Here is an 11,521-nt window from a genome sequence, read left to right as displayed (position 1 = left end):
ATCTCCATATTCAGTTTTTAATCTTCACTTTCTTCCTTTCATTTTTTTTAACCAAAATCTCAATTTTATTTAAGTTAGCTGGCATTGGGAAATGTATATTTTATTAATTTATCTGAGAATAACAGTTGGTTTTTCTGATCAGATTTGGGTTTGTTCCTCTATTCGCTGATTTACCAGATCCGAGTTCACCGAGTCTCGATCTTGGGTGCACTAAAAAGTGAAAAAAATTGAACATCAAACTCAGTTTAGCATTGAATTTTCACTGTTTAAAACTGGGTTTTCTTCAGCTTTCAAAAGCTTCAACTTGGCAGCCAATGGTTTGCATTGGTCCATCTAATATCTTGTAAGAATTGGGGTTCGAAGAAAATTATTCAAAGGAACCTGTTAGTTTTTTTAGGATCTGACACTTGGATATAATGAATTGGCTTATTTCAATTGCAGTCATGTTCTATGGGGCGATGGTATGGGATCCTTGGCTTATTGTAGCCCAAATTGTTTGCCTTCAATGCTTATACTACCTGACGCTTGGACTCTTCTTGTCCTTTCTTGTTGGAACTCATGTTTCTCGTATGAGCTTGGTCTATTTCTTCGACTTTGCTACTCTTACATCCTCCACCTTTGCCGGCTAGTGTGTCATTGCTTCCTTTCTGTTCAGCGCTGTTGCAGGGTGAGAAACTAGGAATATAATTTCCTCCTTTGTTTCATTTTTATCATTATCTGCCTAAGTTTCAATTGCCTTTATAAAAGACATGATCGGTTACTGTCTGATTCCTTGTGGATATACTAACTATTAGATTTGCTTGAATAAGTAAGTAGTTATTTTCATAAACGAATGTTTTGCTCAACCACGGCCTAACCTTTTCTGTGTACCTCATAACACCTAATGGTTGCTTATGATTGAACTAATTAATCCCCATTGCTTTTGTTTTATCCATGGTTATAAGTTGTAGAACTGGATTTCATAAAAAAATATATACAAATTATGTCCTGCAGTTTTGGTGTTTAATAATGGTGTGTGAATTTAGTTTTATGACATCTCTACTATTTTTGATACTAATACCAGGATTTAGAAATCTCTGCACATGCTTTTTGAAGTCGAAATGCAAAGTTGATTGAGCCTTTAACTCTTTTTAGGACTTCGAAGTTAAGTTTGGAAGTAATTTACCTCCCTGCCCAAGTCATTGGATCTGTTATTTTGCTGATTCAGTTTTTCGGTACGAGGGTTATTTAGTTGTGAATTAATGGCGGGAGCTAAATATTATTTCTATGAAGATGTTATCTCCATTAAGACTTGGAAGTATATTGTACTAATAATATAGGCATTTTCTGAACTTAGCTCATTTTAACTTGTATTTTTGTTTTATTTGGATCTTATGCAGAACCGGCTACATGATTTATTTGATTGAAAGCGCAAAGAAGTGCTTAGATTTTTCAGCCACCCTCTATATTATCCATCTTTTTATATGCCTTATATATGGAGGTTGGCCTTCCTCTGTTACCTGGTGGGTTGTGAATGATACTGGAGTTGCAGTGATGGCTTTGCTAGGTGAATATTTATGCATTAAAAGGGAACTCAGAGAGATTCCCACTCGATACAGATGAAGTAAGAGGTGATTCCTATATATATGCTAAAAGTGACTTCTTAATTATAAAATAAATGTTTTTTCTTTCTTTATCGGTTTATAGCAGTGATGTTCTTGGAGGGCTAAATAGCCGAAATAATGCATATGGGTATATTATTTGCCAAAAGAATACACTTTGCTTATTATTTCCCCAAATGGGGTGATATCTACGGTAAACCCATGCATGCCTTGGATCTCTGGTCATCTTCAATGTAATTTTTCCTATGCAAAATAGCTTTGGAAATCTTGGTGTCTTTAGGTTTATTTAATACCAATGCTTAGTAATAATTATTTAAGGCAATGCAATGATTCAACACTAATTACATGCATTTAATAAAAAAAATTACCCGATGAATGTGCACCGTACATGCATTCAACAACGTTTTTATTTTAATATTTAAATAAAATTTTAATTTAATATTTAATAATAATTTGATAATAATGATTTGATAACATTTTTGATTTAATAATATTCAATTATTCGAATATATATATATATATATATATATATATATATATATATATATATATATATATATATATTATATATATTTATTACTTAAAGTTTAAAACGACAATTTTTACTCCTTACTAAAATGAAAAATTGAGATCTATAATGGAAATATTTTTGAAATAATTTTTACTAAAGGTTCCGAACTTTAATCGAGTCAAAAACTCATTTGACAGTATTCGATACCGTTGTTTTCCAACGGTTGAATTTTTTAATTTAAAAATATTTAATGATTTCATACTAATGATTACTAATAATGATTTAATAATTATTATTAATTTAAAAATAAGAAATGATTTGATACTAATAATTTAGTAATGATTACTAATAATGATTTCATTGTGGTCGTTGCATTTGTTCATGAGTTTGTTCATAACCAACCTGCTCATTTACCGAAAACATATGACGGTGTTGTAAATATATGTCTACCACTACTATGCTCTCTTATCTGAGGACAAATACTCGTATTTGTCATCATAGATGTCATCTGATCAAAATCATATGTTACCCCAAACATGGGAGAGAACATGGGTAATTTATGAGGAACAAGCTGATGAGTATAGGGCATAACACCAGATCACTAAACACTTGATGAAATGATCATGTGTGATCAAAAGATTCTGGTGGGATATTATCCATTGTCTCTTGTTATGCTCCATGGTGAGAATAACTCCCACTCCCAGTCCTTCTTGGTTTCTCGGGTTTACCAAATTTTTTTCTTATACTCTATAAATTGATGTCTTTCTCTGTTCGTTGTCAAAAACGACTTTCCATGTTCCCAATAATAGGTAATCCGAACTCTGGAAGTCAAAGTCATCCGCTTGAATGGGAGTGAGCGTTGGTAAGTATAAACCCCTGTTGTTCCAATGATTGATATGGTTGGCATGCCTCACAGCCCAATCCTCACCGACCCTACCCTGCTCATCTAATATGTGGAGAGCATAATGATTCTCTGGAATTCCTGTAATAGGTTGGTGGAAGCCGAACTGCCTCAACACTCTATCGGAAAATTAGAACTCCACAAATGTGAAATGGATGAATGATGTAACAGCACACCAATATTGACAACCCTCTCAGACATGTTGCGGTACGCACGACATAATTTCTCCATCATCGTATGTCCTCCAAATAAACTATAAAATAAAATTATATAGTTACTATTTAGGGTTTAAGGTTTAGAGTTTAAGACTTATATAAAATTCAACTAAATAAATAAACAATAATATTATATTATAAACATAATAAAAAATAAATTCTCTAATTAATTATATATATACCTCAACTTTGCATTTGATGTCTATCTTAAACCTAAACTCTTTCACAGTATTGTGCGCCAACCCTTATCCTTCTATTTTATGCCTCCATCTGTATATCAATCAAAATAAAATTCTCTAATTATTTTTGCTTTACAAAATATTCTTTAATTAATTTATGATAAAAAATTTTAAATCAAAAACTTATCTTCCGGCAAGATGAAAGCCAACTGTAGTTCGGCTAATCGGTGTTAACCATGGAATTATGTATCATGCCCACGATTGTAATAACATCATACATCCACTGATTTCAGTCGTATACGTATCATTTACAAGTAATGACGCCTTGCACATCTCGCGATACAAGAACATCAATATTGTCGATCCCCAACTATACTGACGGGTAATAAAGAAGTTACCAAAAAAACGAAAATATTTCTCCTTCATCGTACGCCAATATTGCGCTCGGTGAATGAGTAAATTGGTTATGATGAACAAACTCCTGAAAAAGTGCAACGACCACAATGAAATCATTATTAGTAATCATTACTAAATGATTAGTATCAAATCATTTCTTTTTAAATTAATAATTATTAAATCATTAGTAATCATTATTAAATTATTAGTATCAAATCATTAAATATTTTTAAATTAAAAAATTCAACCGTTGGAAAACAACAGTATCGATACTGTCAAATGAGTTTTTGACTCGATTAAAGTTCGAAACCTTTAGTAAAATTTATTTCAAAAATATTTTCATTATAGATCTCAATTTTTCATTTAGTAAGGAGTAAAAATTGATTTTAAACTTTAAGTAATAAATATTTATATTCGTATAATTGAATATTATTAAATAAAAAATGTTATCAAATCATTATTAAATCATTATTATCAAATCATTATTAGTAATCATTATTATCAAATCATTAAATATTATCAAATTATTATTAAAATATTAAATTAAAAATTTTATTTAAATATTAAAATAAAAACATTGTTGAATGCATGTACGATGCACATTCATCGGGTAATTTGTTTTACTAAATGCATGCAATTAGTGTTGAATCATTGCATTTCCTTAAATAATAATTACTAAGCATTGGTATTAAATAAACCTAAAGACGCCAAGATTTCCAAAGCCATTTTGCATAGGAAAAATTACATTGAAGACTGTTGAAAACATTTTGATGTTTTGATATAACTAATTAAGTTAAATGAATTTTGAGATTTTACAAAAGATTTTCTAAGTATATTCAATATAATTATTCCAATATCAAAATATTACTCCAAGTCTTTCAAAGTTCAAATTCAATCCTTACTAAGGTGTAAAGTTGTGGTTTATACTTAAAATATTTTTGAAACAATTTTCACAAAGTATTTCGAACAAAAAACGAGCCAAAAATCAAATTTGTGAAAGGATGCATCGATGCACTCATTGATACATCGACGCACACACTATTTCGAATGCATTTTATGCATCGATGCACTTCCATGCATCGATGCACTCAGGTTTTTATGAAAACATCGAATGCATTTTATGCATCGATGCACAAACCATGCATCGATGCACAAACCATGCATCGATGCACTCAGGCTTGTTTGAAACATCGAATGTATTTTATACATCGATACACCCTTAGTGCACCGATACACTAAGTGTTCCAACGGTCAAAATATTTGAATTTTACACTTGATGCATCGATGCACCTTGACTATGCATCGATGCATACACATTCCCAACTGATTTTATTAATTGTTTTCACACTTAAACATCTCTATTGACTCCACTAATCATCCCCAACATTCAGAATCAATTGAAAGAGTATTTAAACAAGCTTTGGAGCCATTGATCAAATATAAGAAACGACAAGAAACAAGAATCAAAGAGAAAGCATCAAACCTCAAGTTTGAGCAATTTCAAGCCAAATTTCATTCAATATTCATATTTACTTTCAAGAACACTTATTGTGCTCAATTGTACTATTCTTGAGTGTTCTTTCTTTGTTCTAGAATTGTGCAAACATCTTTCCTTGTGAGGATTTTCTTGTAAGTTTGCAAAATTTGTATTGTTCTCTTTGGAGAGAGTGTTCTCAAGAATTTGGAGTATAATTCTTGAGGGATTTGTAAGGTTACTCTTTGTCCTCAAAATAAAGACAAATTAGTAAATTTGTGGAAAATCCTTAGTGCAGATAGCTAAGGTAGTGGACGTAGACTTTGGTTGAGAAAGTTGAACCACTCTAAATTGCTGTGCAAATATTTTTAATTTTATGCAAAAGCTTCCACCAAAATTTTAATTGCCAATTCACCCCCTCTTACGTCGATCTCTATTAACTCAATAATTAGTATCAGCCACTTATTTGAAGGTTTAATCACCTCTTGAGTCGATTCGGAAGAGTTACATCGATATTCAAGTCATCAGTGACCGACGTTTCAAACTCTGACTTCGTTCTCGATTCAATGCCCGTCAACAAGTCTCCTTTCTTAAATGGAGCTAACTATGCCTATTGGAAGAATATAATGATGTACTTAATTCAAACAAGTGACATGGGAGCATAGAATGTCATAGAAGATGGATACATCAAACCTTCTACTCACCCAAGATTGTAGAGTGAATGAGAGACAAGAATGTTCCAGCTCAACTCCAAAGCCATCCATATTATTTTTTGTGCTCTTGGACCAGATGAATATGGAAGAGTTTCATCTTGTACAACCGCCAAAGAAATATGGGACAAACTACAAGTCACTCATGAAGGCACCGACGAGGTAAAAGAATATAAAATTAGTCTTCTAACTCATAGCTATGAAAATTTCAAGATGAAACCGGATGATGACATCAAAGCTATGACATATAGATTTTCCACGATTGTCAATGGTCTCAAATCATATGGAGAGATCATTCCAAATGAAAAGCTTGTGAGGAAGTTGGTTTACTCACTTTAAAAATTATGGTAATCAAACAAGACGACAATCATCGAGGCTAAGAACTTAAAGTCCTTAACCCTTGAAGAACTAATCGGTTCACTCCTCACTAATGAAATGATGCTTCAAGATAAGGTATACCTCGATAAGATTGATGAGACACCAAAGGAGAATGAGAATAAGAAGAACGTTGAAGTTGCTCTCAAATCCATAAAAGATGAGAGTGATTCGGATGAAGATGACGATGACGAGGAAATGACATTATTTGCCAAACGGTTCAAAAAATTAATGAGGTCTAACAGAGGAAGAAAATTCAAACGAAATGAAGGCTTCAAAACTGAACCAAAGGAGAATGACCCGATTATTTGCTAAGAATGCAAAAAGTCGGGGCATGTCAAATACGATTGTCCTAAATTAAAGAAAAAGGGTCAATCAAAGAAGAAACACAAGGCTCATTTAGCTACATGGAGCAGTGAAGAAGGCTCCAATGAAGAGGAACAGAAGTAGCAAACTTGTGCTTGTGACTATCGGGAAAACTCTCAGGTAACCTCTAACTCATTCGATTTGGATGATTTATCTTATGATAGTTATTAGAGGATTATAATGGGTTGGCTTCGGATTATAAGACTCTATTTTCAAAATACAAAAATGATAGTTCAATATTGAAAAATGAAAAAAAAATCTTATGTCCAAAACCAACAAGGAGCTTGAAAGTAAGATTGAAGAATTGTAAATCAAAATTGATGATTTTGAAAAGAAAAATAATGATTTGCATAACTTGCTTTCAAAAGTTCACGATGATCATCAAAAGAAAATTGATGATCTTAAAGCTTCTTTTGATAAAGTTGGAACAAAACGTTTTGAAAAAAGAGAAAACTTAAAATCCAACTTTGTTAGAAAAAAGTTTTAGAAACTACAATCATAGAGGTCCTCAACGAACCTTAAATAAAAAAATCATTAGAAGTATATGGGTTCCTAAAGAACTCATTACTACTAAAGATAAGGATATCCTACACCAATAGATACCTAAGGGGACTAGAATTTTGGAGACTAATAAATATGGACCCAAAAGAATTTGGGTAACAAAAATAAAAAATTAATCTGTTTCTAGGGAAAGGAGCATTGCTACAAGGCACGAGAAATAAATTCAAACTCATGGTACCTTGATAGTGGATGCTCAAGACACATGACCGGAGACAAGAGCCGGTTCATAGAGCTTAACACCAAAAATAGGAGGAGAAGTGATTTTTGGTGATAATTCAAAAGGTCACATTGAAGGTATAGGCACTATATGTTATACATCTTCCATAAAAATTAAGAATATTTTATATGTGAATGGATTAAAGTATAATCTACTGAGTATTAGTCAATTGTGTGATAATGGTTGTAAAGTCATTGACATTGTATCTAATCATATTATGCTTATTGGTCATAGAATAGGAAACATATATATGGTGCATTTAGATTCTATATATATGACTAATTTATGCCTAGTTGCTAAGGATGAGCATGATAGTTGGTTATGGCATATGAGACTAGGACATGCTAGTATGAGTGTTTTGCAACGACTAATTCAAGGAGACTTAGTTAGAGGGTTGCCAAAGCTGAAATTTGATAATGATAAAATCTGTGATGCTTATGCTAAAGGAAAACAAAAGCGAGTTTCTTTTAAATCCATTAATGATGTATCCACTAGTAGAGTATTACAATTGATCCATTTAGATCTTTTTGGGCCATCTAGGACTACTAGCTTGGGTGGAAAACAATATGCATTTGTCTTGGTAGATGACTATTCTAGATATTCTTGGGTTCTTTTCTTAAGTACTAAAGAAGAAGCATTAGAAAAATTCATCATGTTTTCAAAAGAAATCCAAAACGAAAAAGGTTACTCTATAACTAGTGTTAGGAGTGATCATGGCACTGAATTTGAAAATCTTGAATTTACTGAGTTTTGTAATTCTAATGGTATTAACCATAATTTTTCAGCACCTAGAACACCTCAACAAAATGGAGTTGTTGAGAGGAAAAATCGAACTTTAGAATAAATGGCTAGAACCATGCTTTGTGAAAACAATTTGCCAAAATATTTTTGGGCGAAAACTATAAATACCGCTATTATATTATTAATCGAGTAATGATTAGTCCTATTTTGAAGAAAACTCCATATGAACTTTTTAAAGATAAAAAGCCTAACATTAGCTATTTTCATCCTTTTGGATGTAAATGTTTTGTTTTAAACAACAACGGTAAAGACAATCTTGGCAAATTTGATGCTAAAAGTGATAAAGGAGTTTCTCTGGGTTATTCCTTAAATTCTAAAGCTTATCGAGTATTTAATAAAAGAACTTTAGTTGTAGAAGAGTCTATACATGTTGTTTTCGATGATAATCCCCTTCCGAGGAAGGATTCTTGTGTGAATGATGATGTAGGTATTATAAATACTAATGACGATAGACATGACGTTGGAGAACCATCATCAAAGGAAGAAACGAAATATGAGGAAACTTAAGATCCTCTCGAGAATCCAACCATTGAAGAAAGGGAAGTCTCTTACCCAAGGGAATACAACTATGTCAAGAATGGTGAAATAATAGGTGATCCATCCAAAGGGGTAACAACTCGATCTTCTCTTAGAAATATATGTAATATATTGCATTTATTTCATGCATAGAGCCTAAGAATTTTAAAGAAGCATTAAATGATGAACATTGGAGTATGGCTATGCAAGAAGAGTTAAATCAATTTGAAAGAAGTAGAGTATGGACATTAGTTGAAAGGCCTAGTAATAAATCTACTATAGGTACTAGATGGGTATTTAGGAATAAGCTTGATGAAAGTGGTAATATAGTGAGAAACAAGACTAGACTTGTTGTTCAAGGGTATACTCAAGAAGAGGGCATAGACTATGATGAAACATACGATCCCATAGCTAGGATGGAAGCAATTAGAATGTTATTAGTATTTGCATGTTTCAATGAATTTAAATTATATTAAATGGATGTTAAAAGTGCATTTTAAATGGTTTTATAAAAGAAGAAGTGTATGTGGAACAACCTCCTGGTTTTGAAGATTCAAAATTTCCAAATCATGTTCTTAAATTAACAAAAGCGCTTTATGGTTTAAAACAAGCTCTTAGAGCTTGGTATAAAAGATTGTCAAACTTTTAATTGAAAAAGGTTTTTCAAAAGGGAAGGTTGGCACTACATTGTTTTTAAAGCATAAAGGTAAAGATTTATTAGTAGTTCAAATTTATGTTGATAATATTTGGTTCACTAATGATGTTCTTAGCCAAGAATTTTCTAAGCTAATGCAAAGTGAATTCGAGATGAGCATGATGGGGGAACTCTCATTTTTCTTGGGACTCCAAATCAAGCAAAGAATAGATGACATCTTCATAAATCAAGCTAAGTACGTCAATGATATGCTCAAGAAGTTTGGACTAGAAAATGGGAAACCTCATGTCACTCCAATGAGCTCATCAACAAAGCTTTACAAAGATGAAGGAGGTAAATGTGTGGATGCTAAATTATATAGGTCAATGATTGTTTCTTTGCTCTATCTAACTACAAGTAGACCTGACATTATGTTTAATGTTTACTTATGTGCTAGATTTCAATTATGCCCTAAGGAATCACATTTACTAGCTGTTAAGAGAATCTTTAGATACCTTAAGGACACTCCTAGTTTAGGACTTTGGTATCCTAGAGACTCTAGTTTTAGCTTGCATGCCTTCTCTGATGCGGATTATGGAGGATGTAAAATAGATAGAAAAAACACCTCCGGTACTTGCCAATTCCTAGGAAATATGTTGATTTCTTGGTTTTCAAAGAAACAAAATTGTGTTGCATTATCTACCACTGAAGCGGAATACATTTCAGCCAGTAGTTGTTGTGCACAAGTTTTATCGATGAAATAACAACTTTTTGATTATAGAATTAAGTAGGTATCATTCCTATCAAGTGTGAATACTAGTGCTATTGTCTCACAAAAATTTCATCCAACACTCTAGATCTAAGCATATTGAAATTAGACATCACTTAATTAGAGACCATGTCGCTAAGGAAGATGTAGTTCTAGAATTTGTTGATACTTTGCACCAATTAGCGGATATTTTTACAAAACCTTTAGACAAATAAAGATTTTGGACACTTATGAGAGAATTAGATTTAACTAATCTATCTTTATTTAGTGTTTAAAATAATTTTAGCACTTTTAAATTGGACTTGAAAATGCTTATAAAATAACATTTTTGAATGCATTCTATGCTAATAGTTAGGGGGAGTTTATGATCTTTGATGAAAATTAATTATATGTTCAAATGCAGTTTAAGGATAAAATTAAGTGATTGAAGCATGATTAATTTTCAACATATGAGTTGTCAATACCACTAGAGCTACATAATTTAGAATTTTAAGTGTTTAAAACGGATTTTTGACATTTTTGTGCATAATGCATCGATACACTATGAATGTGCATCGATGCATCCCTTTGAATGTGCATCGATACATCATGAAGATGCACCGATGTACTCCTTGAATGTGCATCGATGCATTCGTCGGGTTTTTGGTTAAAAACCCTATTTCTTCTTCATTTTCTCAAACACTCTTAAAAATCTCTCAAGCCGTCTTTCGTCCATCTCTCTCTATTCTCAAATTTGACTCAAAAACATCTGTTTCAAGTCGGATTCATTGTACATTTCATCTCCAAATCCTGCTAATATCATTGAATCGTGCAAAACAACATCTCTTTCTCACAAATCTGAATTTTTTAAGGTATTTTTCTAAAAACCTTTATTTTATCAAATTTTGATTTTTAAGACTAGTTTAAATTAGTTCTAGGATGAACATTATATCGGACATTGATTGTTTAGTGTTTAGAAACAAGATTTTACAAACAATTTAGTCAAAAACACTCAATTTTTCAATTGATTTTTGAATTTTTGAAATAAAAAAAATAAAAAATTATTGATGTTTTTGATTTAATTGTATTGTTTTCATGAAAACTATACGTATTATAATTTTCAAATATTATTTTATATAGTTTTCAAAATCTTGCCCATCAGGATTCGGTTTAGAGAACCTTGAATTATTGCGGACTCAATTGAGTTTTGGGATTGATTATATTGCATACATGTTTTTCAAATTGCAGGTTACCTATCCCATTACATTCCTTAAACCATGTCTAATCCAAAACGACCTAGGTCCTCCTCTAGTTGT

At 31.7% G+C, this 11,521-nt stretch overlaps 1 pseudogene; it reads left to right on the top strand.

Annotated features, from left to right (window-relative positions):
• The first annotated feature begins 428 nt into the window (after positions 1-428).
• Positions 429-1,622, top strand: LOC120201755 (annotated as a pseudogene).
• The last annotated feature ends 9,899 nt before the right edge of the window (positions 1,623-11,521 follow it).

The sequence above is a fragment of the Hibiscus syriacus genome, unplaced genomic scaffold (assembly GCF_006381635.1).
Source record: "Hibiscus syriacus cultivar Baekdansim isolate YM2019G1 unplaced genomic scaffold, ASM638163v2 tig00008007_pilon, whole genome shotgun sequence".
Taxonomy (NCBI): domain Eukaryota; kingdom Viridiplantae; phylum Streptophyta; class Magnoliopsida; order Malvales; family Malvaceae; genus Hibiscus; species Hibiscus syriacus.
The sequence above is the reverse complement of the archived record's forward strand: the minus strand, read 5'-3'. Positions and strand labels throughout refer to the sequence as shown.